The sequence below is a fragment of the Colossoma macropomum genome, unplaced genomic scaffold, assembly GCF_904425465.1.
Source record: "Colossoma macropomum unplaced genomic scaffold, Colossoma_macropomum, whole genome shotgun sequence".
Lineage (NCBI taxonomy): Eukaryota > Metazoa > Chordata > Actinopteri > Characiformes > Serrasalmidae > Colossoma > Colossoma macropomum.
Window position 1 is genome coordinate 23,606,794 of NW_023494784.1, and position 12,367 is coordinate 23,619,160.

The window sequence follows — 12,367 nt, forward strand, 5'->3', positions numbered from 1 at the left end:
AGTTCTTTAGGAGTCTGAGATCCTGGACTATATGTGATGATGTGTTCATCCCAAAGCTCTTTAGTCTGCTTAAAGAACAGATGCTGCTTTGCCTTTTGAGAATGTTGCTGGTTGTCAGGGACCCAGAGAAGGAGTTTGACAGCTGTCCACCCAGGAATCTGAAACTGCTGACAATTTCCACAGTTGAGCCAATGAAGTTAATGGGATTGTGGTAACCTCTGCCTTTCCCTCACGTCCACAATGAGTTCTTGGTGACATTCCGGACAAAATTGTTATTTTGGCGCAAAACATACATGTATCTTCCTACTGAAGGCAAACTCATTATTATGCTTGTTTAATCATTATTATTTTTACTTAATTTCCTACTTCCACTAATTTAGTCATTGCTAACTTGCGCCTGCCAGCTACAACCCCCCCATATCACACTGTGCCTTCAGGCTGAGAGGAGTGCTGAGGAGACTGTGAGAGGAGAATCACATTTACAGAAGGCTGTAGCATTGCAGGGATTTGAACTCACAGCATCCTGATGATCAAGCAGTTGTGCCATGCCAGAGCTGCGAAACTTTACAAAGAGAAAATAGAAATATGTCAAAATCTTTGCCCTCCACGTCCATTTATTTAAGCACAGATAACTGATGATAACTGATCTGTCTGAGGATGAGGAACCTTTTATGCTCTTTCTTGGATGCAAAACTTTAAATATTATGGAGGCTCCAATTGTCTAACTGCTCAGTCATCAGAAATTCATAAATTTTAACGGTAAAAACGCCACAGTCGTCCATGATCAAGAGTCTGAGGAGAGGAAGCACTCAGCTCTCATTCCTCCAGCCCTACAGCATCATGCAGTAGGGAGATCCTGCAGGTGTGAATTAGCAATAACTGAATTTAAGGAAGGGGGAAAATAAGTTAAAACATGCAAAGCAAGTTAGGCTTAAAAAAGGTAGCACATTCTTTTTTCTTTTTTTTTTTGGAAGCAACTTAAACTCTATTGTTGAGCTGTGCATCAAGTTGCCTTAAAATTTTAAACTGACCTGACTTTCATTTTTTAAAGTATCATCCGTTTACTTTCTTCCAAAATGCATTATAGATCACTTTAAAAAAGAAAATTCATAATATACATTGTTTCTTCTTCTTATTATTATTATTAATTTTATTATTATTATTATTATTATTATTATTATTTAGATGTGAAATGATTAAAATAACCTGTCACTACCTGGACAGTAAATGCTACAGTGTACAAAGACATTTTTGACAATTATATGCTACCAACTTTGTGGCAACAGTTTGGGGAAGGCCCTTTCCTGTTCCAGCATGTTTGTGCCCCTGTACACACAGCAAGGTCCATAAAGACATTGTTTGATGAGTTTGGTGTGAAAGAACTCCAGAGATCTGCACAGAGCTCTGACCCCAACCCCACTGTAGACCTTTGGAATGAACTGGAACGTTGATCACAAGCCAGGCTTTCTCATCCAATATAAGTGCCTGACCTCACAAATGCTCTTTTGTCTGAATGGGCACAAATCCCACAGACACACTGCAATATCTTGTGGAAAGTCTTCTTAGAAAAGTGAAGGCTGATGTAGCAGCAAATGGGGGGCAACTCCATAGTAATGCCCATGGTTTTGGAAAGGGATGTCCAGCAATTTCGTGTGATGGTCAGGTGTCAACATACTTTGGCCGTACAGTGTACCTCAGTATCACTGTACTCATCACTGGTACATTATCACTGATATAACATCACCAGCTGAAACAAACCTGCCTTACAACCACCACTGCACTTAAATCTCTACAGATCGCTCCAGTACACCACTGACCTCTCTGACTGATTGTGATGAGAGACGGACATTTGTCACTGGTGTTTTTCAGGAGCTAAAAGATATTACCTACTGGCATGAGTCAGAACACAGCTCTTTTGTCCATTTTCACAGCCCTATTCCTGTCACCTTGATAAATGTGGCCTATTTATACCAATTGTGTTTTTCAATGGCTCTCTGTCTTAGTCGCTCCCTCTGAGATATTATTCTGGCAAGCTTCTAATCACTTTAGTCCAATTTAATTTAGGTGATACTGTGTAATATGATTCATATGCAGTCACATTTATGTCAATTTGTTAGTTCTTATATGACACACCACATCTATATGACGCATGTTCCATGTGTAGCCATGAATATGGGCAAGATTGCTTTTCCAGCATAATACAGATTTATGCCTTGGTATATTTAGATAATGATGCAGATTAAACCTTTAAAAACCATCAAAGATTTTTTTATTCATCTCTATTCTCGTATGCACACCATTAATCTGAAAGCCTGGCGCTGTTGTAAAAGTGTCTTTAGAACGAATCTCCACAGTGCCTTTCGATCTGCCTCTATTTATTTTCCCTTTTTAATTGGACAAGTGAATGGCATTCCAGCAGGGCAGTACAGGAGCATTATTGTTGGCAGAGGATAAGCAGAGAGCCGTCCTGAATGGTCTGTAAAAGGACAGTATAAACAGAGCACTCTAGGGGGAGGATTGAATGTCTGTTTATGAGTAGTAATATGAAGTGCACGGCTCTAAAACGACTAATTACATCAGCTGCATGGATTTCTGGGTAAAGCTTTTTAAAAAGGGAATGTGTGTGAGGGAATGAATGAGAGAGATATAAAGAGTGAAAAGAAAATAAAGGTCAGGGTTTCTGAGAGGTTATAGAGTATCAGGAGGAAAGTGGTTTCCTCCGCTTGTGAACTTGCTCCACTCAGAGATACAGTAGAGGCAGATAAGGCAGCAGAATTACTGGGAAGACTGGGTTCATCCTGTGGGTGATCACAGGAATGTCATGTGACTGGCACTCTGTTTACTACATTTTCCATCTGATTGACGGTTTGAATGATGCACTTGATTAGCTAATTGAATCCTGTGATCTGATTGGCTATTTGGATCTCTTTTTTAAGTTCGGTTTAACAGTACCTGAAGCTGACTCTCTTATAGTCATTATCACAACTGAAATATAGTATATACACACTGACCGGCCGCTTCATTTGGTCCACCTCCTTGTTTCTACACTCTTTGTCCATTTTCTCAGCCCCACTTACCATATAGGAGCACTTTGTAGTTCGACAATTACAGACTGTTGTCCTGTTGTTTTTCAGCATACACTCTTGTACCCTTTTACCTTGTTCTTCTGCCCTTTTACCTTGTTATTCAGTGGTTAGAACCCCCACAGGAACCCCACAATTGGGCAGTCAGTGTATATGATTATTGTGGGATTATTTTTTTTCTGAAGTGAAAATGTAGGGCTAGCCCTTTAAAAAAGAAGACATCTGAACAAAAGACATAAGACCCCTTTATCTTATTGTCCAAAAAAAAAAAATTAGTTAGATTTTCATCAAAAGTTTTGCAGTTTGGTGCAGTTACATCCACACTGATGTGTTTTGTCATATGCACTGAACATTTGCACTTACCAATTAAATGTGGAACACCATTGCTGTGTAGAAATTGTTAGTGTTGCAATAATAATAATAATAATAATAATAATAATAATAAAATTGAGAAAATGATCATTGCATTTATTTATATAATATCATTGTATAGTTTATATAAGAACTTTAATGAAAAATACAATTGACATTTAAATTGTTTCTAATTTAATGTAGTTTGTCACAGTGTATTACAGTTATGTGACATATGAATTGTACATTCACTGAAACTTAAATGATGAGATTCATTATGGGGGCTTCTTGCCCCAGCTAGTGGGGGCATGATGCCCATTAAAAAAAAAGCCTAAATTTTATTTTTGGTTCTATAATGCTAAAATTGCCCACTATTCCATTTTTCTCTTCATAACTATGTGCAGATTCATACATCATAATGTTGTACATGCAAAACTCATGTACAGATATGGTTTAGCTTTCAGGAAGGGGGGTATTTTCCTCCGAATCCCCTTACTTTTATTAGTGTAAAACTCCTTCTCCAAACTCAAAGCTGCAGTTTTAAGGCTTGCTCAGCAGACGGCTTCAATATAAAGTGCCTAACAATAAGAAAAGAGTTTTTGCGTCAGCTTACTGAATGTTTAGGGAATGATTCCTTGTTTGTTTACTTGTTTTAAGATGTGTTACAGTTAATAGGATTATTGAAAGATTTGCTCATTTAGAAGTTGCTGTCTGGATGTTCCAGCGGCCTAGCAGTGTTGTCACTATTGCCCTGTTTGCAAAAAAAAAAAAAAAATTATAAAGGCAATGCTGCCACCCAGTGCTTTTCCTTTGCCACTCAAAATTATGAATGAACTTTGCTGGTTCAGTTCACTCTTACAAGTTGACTGACAGTCAGAGAAAGCAAAGTGTCTTTTGTGTTTCAGCAGTATTTTGTATAGCTTTAGCAAATAACTGAGGCAACGTAGTGATGTTTTCTTTTTACTGAATCATGACAGAAATGAAAAAGTAACATTGTACTATTTTCTTGCATCCTGAAAGCCATTGTACATTGTCCTTTACTGACTTTCACCCATTACAGACCACAATTCAGGCTGTTTATGACAAGCCATAAGTCAGACAACACCTCACATAAACCTGAATCTAAAAGCCCCCAAACAAATCCATCCATTCATGTCCATAATGTACCCACAAAATACTGCTTTCATTTTCATACGTTCACTTTGGAGAGCATTAGAGTAATTTTTGTGGCACAGGGATACAATCATTTATGCCCATTCAGAAAAATAAAAGGAAAAAGCAATTATAATAAAGTGTCTTTTATTTTAAAATGGCCAGATGACTGAAGTGTGAGGAAAGTGAGGAGATGTCAGGAACATTTCAGCCACACTTTTTAGGCCTTAGACGTTATGACTGTTCTGTTACTGATTTGAAAAATTGCTGAAGAAAAATGCCAGGTAGATAATTACAAAGATATTACTCGTCTGTGAAGTTACTCTGTTAGAAGACCTTTTTGAGTGGTTTTCTATTAACGCTACTCTGATCACATTGAAGAATGTGAGCTTGAAATTGCAAAGTTATTAAGACTAGTCTATTAAGTAAATAAGGTCAAAGTTACTGACCTTTGAGGGGTTCGTTTGCTTTCAGGTCAGCACTTTCTGTGCAATGCAGATTATTTTTTAAATGGCAGAGTAAAAAACGGTTGTTAACATTCAAGTTGTCCTATTAACAGTTTTTTTGCGAAACCCTGCTGACCAATGGAAGCTGTTTAGTGTCCAGAGCATGTGCAAAGGTGTCTAATTTAATTCCTTTCCTGAGGAATTTTTAATCTTGGTAGGTGTGATATTTATGGCCTAAAGACCAAATCCAGCTTCATAAAAAACTGTCAGCTTTTTTACAACCTTATAAATACACACATAACTGCTTTTTTTTCTCTTTTTTAACCTCAAGATCAGGTAAGAAAATTTAATTGGGAGTGAGGTGTTCTTTTCATCTCTCGCTGATGACCAGGACATTAACACCCTGGTGGAAAATCAGGCGGTTGATGTAGGTGTGAAAAGAAATGAGACTGCACATTGGTGCTCTTCACACATTGTGAGTTATGTATGCCACATACACTCAGGCTTGTAACAGTAAATTTAGACTGGGTTAGAAGCCCAGTGGAGTCTACCTGGATCTCCCTCTCTCTATATCACTCCTGCTGGGACTAGCTTCCAAAAACATTGGCCTGCAAAGAGAACTAAGAACAACTCAACTAGAAAAATTCTTTCTTCAGTATCAGCAATAGATGAAGTAGAAATCTCTGTTTGTACCATAATCTTTTTTCCTTCCTGTAAAAAAGCTGAGCTGAGGAAAAAAGGACTTAAACCTTCAAATGATACATTAGAGACATACTTCTCCAAAGTTCAGTCTTAGAAGTTCTGCTTCTCACGATCCATGAAATCCCAATTACAAATAATGACTCATCAGTCCATAAAACCTTACTCAACAGACATCCAGTTTCAATCTTCTTTTTTGTCTATTTTTGTCTATTTATGGTGGTTTTGGTGGTCTACCAGGTCTTGTACAGCTGTTAGGAATCCAATTTTCTTTGTATCTTTAATAATCTTTTGAACTGCAGTTTTGGGAACTTTGAAGCAGAGCGCTGTCAGTGACTCCTTTAGGAGCAGCTTTTGTTTGGAGGACTACAACTATAACTTCTTGATTTTGAGACTGGAGGGATGAAAGGGTTAAAGTGGTAACAGGGAACACATATTTAAAGACTGGCCAAATTAAATACCATAAGATTTGATAGTACACTTAAGACACTGAAAAAAAAATAACTTGACCATTTTGACTTGGCTGAGGAAACAATAAACAATAAAAAAGACCCTGCTGCAAGCTGTCAACAAGCACTTCGGCACTGTGGAAGATGAACCCCTATACGCTCTTGCCACGTTGCTGGACCCAATATATAAAGACAGGTAAGATTCTAAACTTAATACATTATATTATAAAATCTTTCTCTCTTTCCACATCAACACTAACCTAAGTACCTTAAATATGAATGCAATACGATGCCATGATGTGCATTAAAAGTTAGTATTAAAAAATATAGATAAATTATATATCCTTTTTATACATACAGCCCCATTTCCACAAAAGTTGGGATGCAATGATGTGCAAATCATTTAAACCCTATATTTCATTGAAAATAGTATAAAGACTACATATTAAATGTTGAAACTGAGAAATTTTATTATTTCTTGAAATATATATGCCAATTTAGAATTTGATGCCAACAACACGTTCCAAAAAAGTTGGGATGGGGGCAACAAAAGGCTGGTAAAATTGTGTAATGCTAAAAAAAACACCTGGTGGTTAACTGGCAACAGGTCAGTAACATGATTGGATATAAAAAGAGCATCCCAGAGAGGCTGAGTCTCTCAGAAGTAAAGATGAGGAGGGGTTCACCACTCTGTGAAAGACAATTCAAAAATAACATTTCTCAACATAAATAGCAAAGAACTTTTGCTTTTAATCATCTACGGTACATAATAACATTAAAGGATTTAGAGAATCTGGAGAAATCTCTATTCAAGGGACAAGGCCAAAAAACAGTACTTGCTGGCCATGTTCTTTGGGCCCTCAGGTGGCACAGCATTAAAAACAGACATGATACAGTGGAAATCACTGCATGGGCTCAGGAACACTTCTGAAAAAGTGTTGCTGCCTCCACAAATGCAAGTTAAAACTCTAAAACGCAATGAAGAAACCATATATAAACAGGATCCTGTGGTCCGACAAATCAACATTTGAAAATTTTTGGAAATCATGGACACTGTGTCCTCCAGGCTAAAGACCACTCGGCTTGTTACCAGTGCACAGTTCGAAAACCAGTATTCATGATGGTATGGGGTGCTTTAGTGCACATGGCATGGGTGATGTGCACATCTGTGAAGGCACCATTAATGCTGAATGATATATACATGGTTTGGCAACATATGCTGCCATCCAGACAAAGTCTTTTTCAGGGGAGGCCTTGCTTCAATGCCAAACCACATTCTGCATGTATTACTACAGCATGGCTTCGTAGTAAAAGAGTCCAGGTGCTAAACTGACCTGCCTGCAATCCAGACCTGTCACCACTGAAAACATTTGGCGCATTGTGAAATGAAAAATACGACAAAAGAGACCCCGAACTGTTGAGCAGCTGAAATCCTATATAAAACAGGAATGGGAAAACATTTCACTTTTAAAACTACAGCAATTGGTCTCCTCAGTTCCCAAACACTTACAGTGTTGTTAAAAGAAGAGGTGATGAAACACAGTGGTAAACATGCCCCCGTCCCAACTTTTTTGGAACATGCTGTTGGCATCAAATTCAAAATGGGCAAATATTTTTCAAAATACAATAAAATTTCTCAATTTCAACATTTGAAATGTTGTCTTTGTAGTATTTTCCTTTAAAAATATGGTTTATATGATTTGCATATCATTGCATTCTATTTTTATTTACATTCTGCACAGCATCCCAACTTTTTTTGGAAATGGGGTTGTACTTTTTCATGTCTATATTACTTTGATCAGCCTTAAGTTTTATTGTTACATCCAAGAATTTAGTGTTACAATGAGGTGTGAATTTTAACCAGTGTTTTATTTATTTATGTTTTATTTCTTTGTCAGATATTTTACAAGTGCAAAGTCTGCAAAGCATGCAGGAGATACACTCAAAAAAGAACTTAAGGAAGAAAACTTGAGGAGCAGCATAGCTGGAGCTTTGGAGACTTTAGAGTCAGCAGACAGCAGCAGCTTTATGAAAGAATTTGAACAAATTCTGGAGGAGTGTGAGGATCCTGGTGCAGCAAGCAGCTCAAGCCCTGCTGTTGATCTACATAGATTTTTTACTGAGAAAACAACCACTGCCTCAGACAATCCATACCAGTACTGGAGAGTCAGCAAAGATTGGTTACCTTGTCTTGCCACTGCCACAAAATATCTCTGTGCCCCCTGCACTTCTGTAGAAAGTGAGAGACTGTTCAGCACAGTTTCCAACATTGTGGATGAGAAAAGAAACAAACTTACAGCAGAGAGAGCAGAAATGTTTTTTTTTCATTGCTGCTTAAGTGAGCAATCAGGGCAACCACAGGCTGTGAATGGTGTGAGACTGCACTAATGTTTACATGCTTACATGTAATGTTGATTACTGCTTGTATGTTTAACCAAGTTACTTGTTTATTCTCAGGTTCAGCTGCTAGATTTTAATTTGAATTTTACTTTATACTAAATATGTTTGTTTACACTAAATATTTCAAAAAATAAGATTTATTACTGTTTGTGTGTTTGACAAAGTGAAGCTATTTATGTTCAGTTTTGTCTGATACATTTTAATATATTTAAAGAAATTTGACTTCTTTTTATTTTGAATTTGAATGCTGTGCCAAGGTCCTGCACAATTGTTTATTATTTTAGTGACAAATAAATAGCAATTCAGTACATATATATCTGTGTTCATTTGTTACATTTTGATTATCACGCCTACTTAGATCACAAGGCGCTGGCTTACTATTAGTACCTAGAATTAATAAAGTTACGTCAGGGGGGAGAGCTTTCTCATACAAAGCCCCACCGGCTTTGGAATAGTCTTCCTGTTAATGTTCGGGACTCAGACACAGCCTCAGTGTTTAAGTCTAAGCTAAAAACTTACTTGTGTAGTCAAGCCTTTGGTAATTAGTTTTCCTAGTCAGTTTTATACCTGCCAGAGTCTCTGCTAACACTGTAATTTGTGATCGGTCACCCATTACAGAACTGACTCTCTGTGTGTTTTCCTTTCTTTTCTTCGCCGAGTTGAACAGCTGCCCATCCTGTGCGTTCTGATGCTGCTGCCTCTTCTGTCTTGATCGGGTGCCACTGCTCGCCAGCCCTCTGGACCGGCTTACCAACATTGAGCCTCCTGCTGTACAACGCTGTGCAAACCTCACCCTCACAACCTGACCCCACTGATACTACTGCTGTTGCTACATGAACTAATCAAAATTATTCATTTGAACTAATCAATCATTTAAATTAATCAAATTAATCAATCACCCATTGCAGAACTGACTCTGTGTGTTTTTCCTTTCTTTCCTTTGCCGAGTTGAACAGCTGCCCATCCTGTGCGTTCTGATGCTGCTGCCTCTTCTGCCTTGATCGGGTGCCACTGCTCGCCGTGCAAACCTCACCCTCACAACCTGACCCCACTGATGCTGCTGCTGCTGCTGCTGCATGAACTAAACTATTCAAATGAATTGTTTGCTCCACCTCTTTCCCTGTTTTTGTATTACAATACTTTATACTAACAATGTTTACTATCCGGTGTTGACCAGAGGAGGATGGGTTCCCCTTCTGAGTCTTGGTTCCTCTCAAGGTTTCTTCCTGTTTCTTAGGAAGTTTTTCCTTACCACTGTCGCCACTGGCTTGCTCATGGGGGCTTGGACCCGGATTTCTTTTTGTAATGCTCATTTCCTTGTAAAGCTGCTTTGTGACAACACCTGTTGTAAAAAGCGCTATATAAACAAACTTTACTTACTTACTTACTTACTATTTACAAAGTTAGTAATGTTTGTCAGTCCTGATGCCTTAAGTCTCTACCACATGGTAAGGTATACGGTGTATTAATTCAACAATGGTATTTGATCGGTATCGGGTATCAACCAATACGCAAAGTTTATGTATTGGTATCGGTGTTGGAACTGAAAAGGTTGGATCGGTGCATCCCTAGTGTCTAGTAAACTTAATTATTTGAGCATTTATTAAGAACATTCAAATATACATCACATATGCATTGTGTCCAGCAAAGCTGCTATTACTGTTTATTACTGGGACACCTCATGATTTAGGACTGTCTATCCATTGTAGGGGTCAACCAATATGTTTTTTTAGGGCTGATACAAATCCAGGCCCTGCAAAAGCATAGCAGCCCCAGACCATCACATTAGCGCCACCATGTTTGACTGTTGGTATGATGTTCTTATGGTGGAATGCGGTGTTAGCCTTACGTCAGATTCCAAAAAATTCCACTGTCCAAAACTTCCATTGTCAGTCTGATAATATTATCTCAAAAGTCCTGGGGGGTCATCTAGATGTTTTTTGGCAAATGAGAGATGAGCCTTTTTGTTCTTTTTGTCAGGAGTGGTTTGCTCCTTGCAACTCTCCCATGGATGCCATTTTTTGCACTGTGTCTTTCTTATTGTGGAAACGTCTAGATTGATTTCTTTAGATGTTCTTCTGGGTTCTTTTGTGACCTCCTGGATAGTCTTTGATGTGAAATTTTGGTAGGCTGGCCACTCTTGGGAAGGTTCACTACTGTTCCAAGTTTTCTCAATTTGTGGATAATGGCTTTCCCTGTGGTTCATCAGAATCCCAGAGACTTAGCATCGGCTTTATAACCCTTTCCAGATTTCAGTGGCTTTGTTTTACATCTGTATTTGAATGTCTTTAGAACGTGGCATCCTGTGCTGCTTTTTGAGACCTTCTAGCCTGCTTTGTCATTGACAGACTGATTCTATTCAAGTGATGTTTAAATTCAACAGGTCTGGCAGTAATCATGCCTGGGTGTGGCCAGTCAAAATGAACCCAGTAGTCAATTGAACATGGTTAACTGGTTGATTTAGTAGCTATAGGGGCAGTTACTTTTCACATAGGGTTGGGTAGGGCTGAACAGCATTTTTCCTTCAATGAATGAAATCATCATTTAAAATCAGCATTTTGTGTTTACTTGAGTAGTTTGATGATCTGAAACATTCATGTGTGGCAAATATGCATAAAATAGAAAAAATTGGGAAGGGGCAAATACTTTTTCACAGCACTGTGTAACATAAAAATGACATAATGTAACTTATTTATTAAATGTGGAACGATGCGTTATGATTTTACAAATGATTTATTGCTTTCTGGAGGCTTGTCTGAATAGTTGGCCCACTGAAGATCTGCTAAAGGAACACTCACATTCTGAACACGTTCAAACTACTACAGAACACAGTGTCTCCTCCCACACATCAAAACCTCACTCTCACCAAACACGTGATGTTTTGGGCATGGCTGAAGCTACATGCACAAGTCACATTTGTCTGGCTAGAGTGAGTGAAATTATATGACTGAGTGTGTTGACCTTTTTTGTCAACTGTGTTGTTCAACCATGACGTTTTTACCCTTTCCTCTACTGTGGGAGTGAAGCAGCTGTTTTTTTTATTACACCCCATATCTCTAAGAAAACCAAAAAGTATGTTTGTTTGGATTTACTTGACACAGGGCGAGACATAGACACAGACTGCAGAAGTGCTGGTTGGTTTTTTTCGATAAGTCATAAGCATTTCAAGCAATCTAGTAACGCTGTTGGCGGGGCATTGGGCCAGACTACAGAAGTGTGTTTTGTTCAACACGGCTGTGTCAGATAGGCGCATAAATAACAAAAATGTTCACATGCCAGTTCCGATAATCGTAAAAATGCTGAATGTCATTTCCGATTGTCAGTTGGGCCGATAATTGGTCGACCTCTATTTCTTTTTAAGGAGTTGATCCAGATTTCTTTTTGGTCATGTATTTGAGCTAAAGTTAGAATCAGGGCTGGCTCTAGTCTATAGGAGGTCCTAGACAATATTTGAATTTGGAGGTCCCCCTCCCTCCACATCAACCTGACTTATCTTGGTATCACATTAAGCAAGATGGCCTCAACTAAACAGAGCTACATGAAAGTGAAACTTCAAGCACTACTGGATGGACCAGAGATTGAGCACATGCGGCTAGCAGCTTTCAAGATGACTCTTCAGTGACACAGTGCATGCCAGTACCCGCAACTCAGTGAAAGCTGCTGATGAGCTGGAGTAGAGGTAGAGAGAAGCTGGGTGTGGGACTTTGTGTTCAACGTGCTGACTCTGGAGATCCTGCAATGCCATGTTAGCTTTGCTGTGCCCGTTTCTCTGGGGGTCATTGAGGGC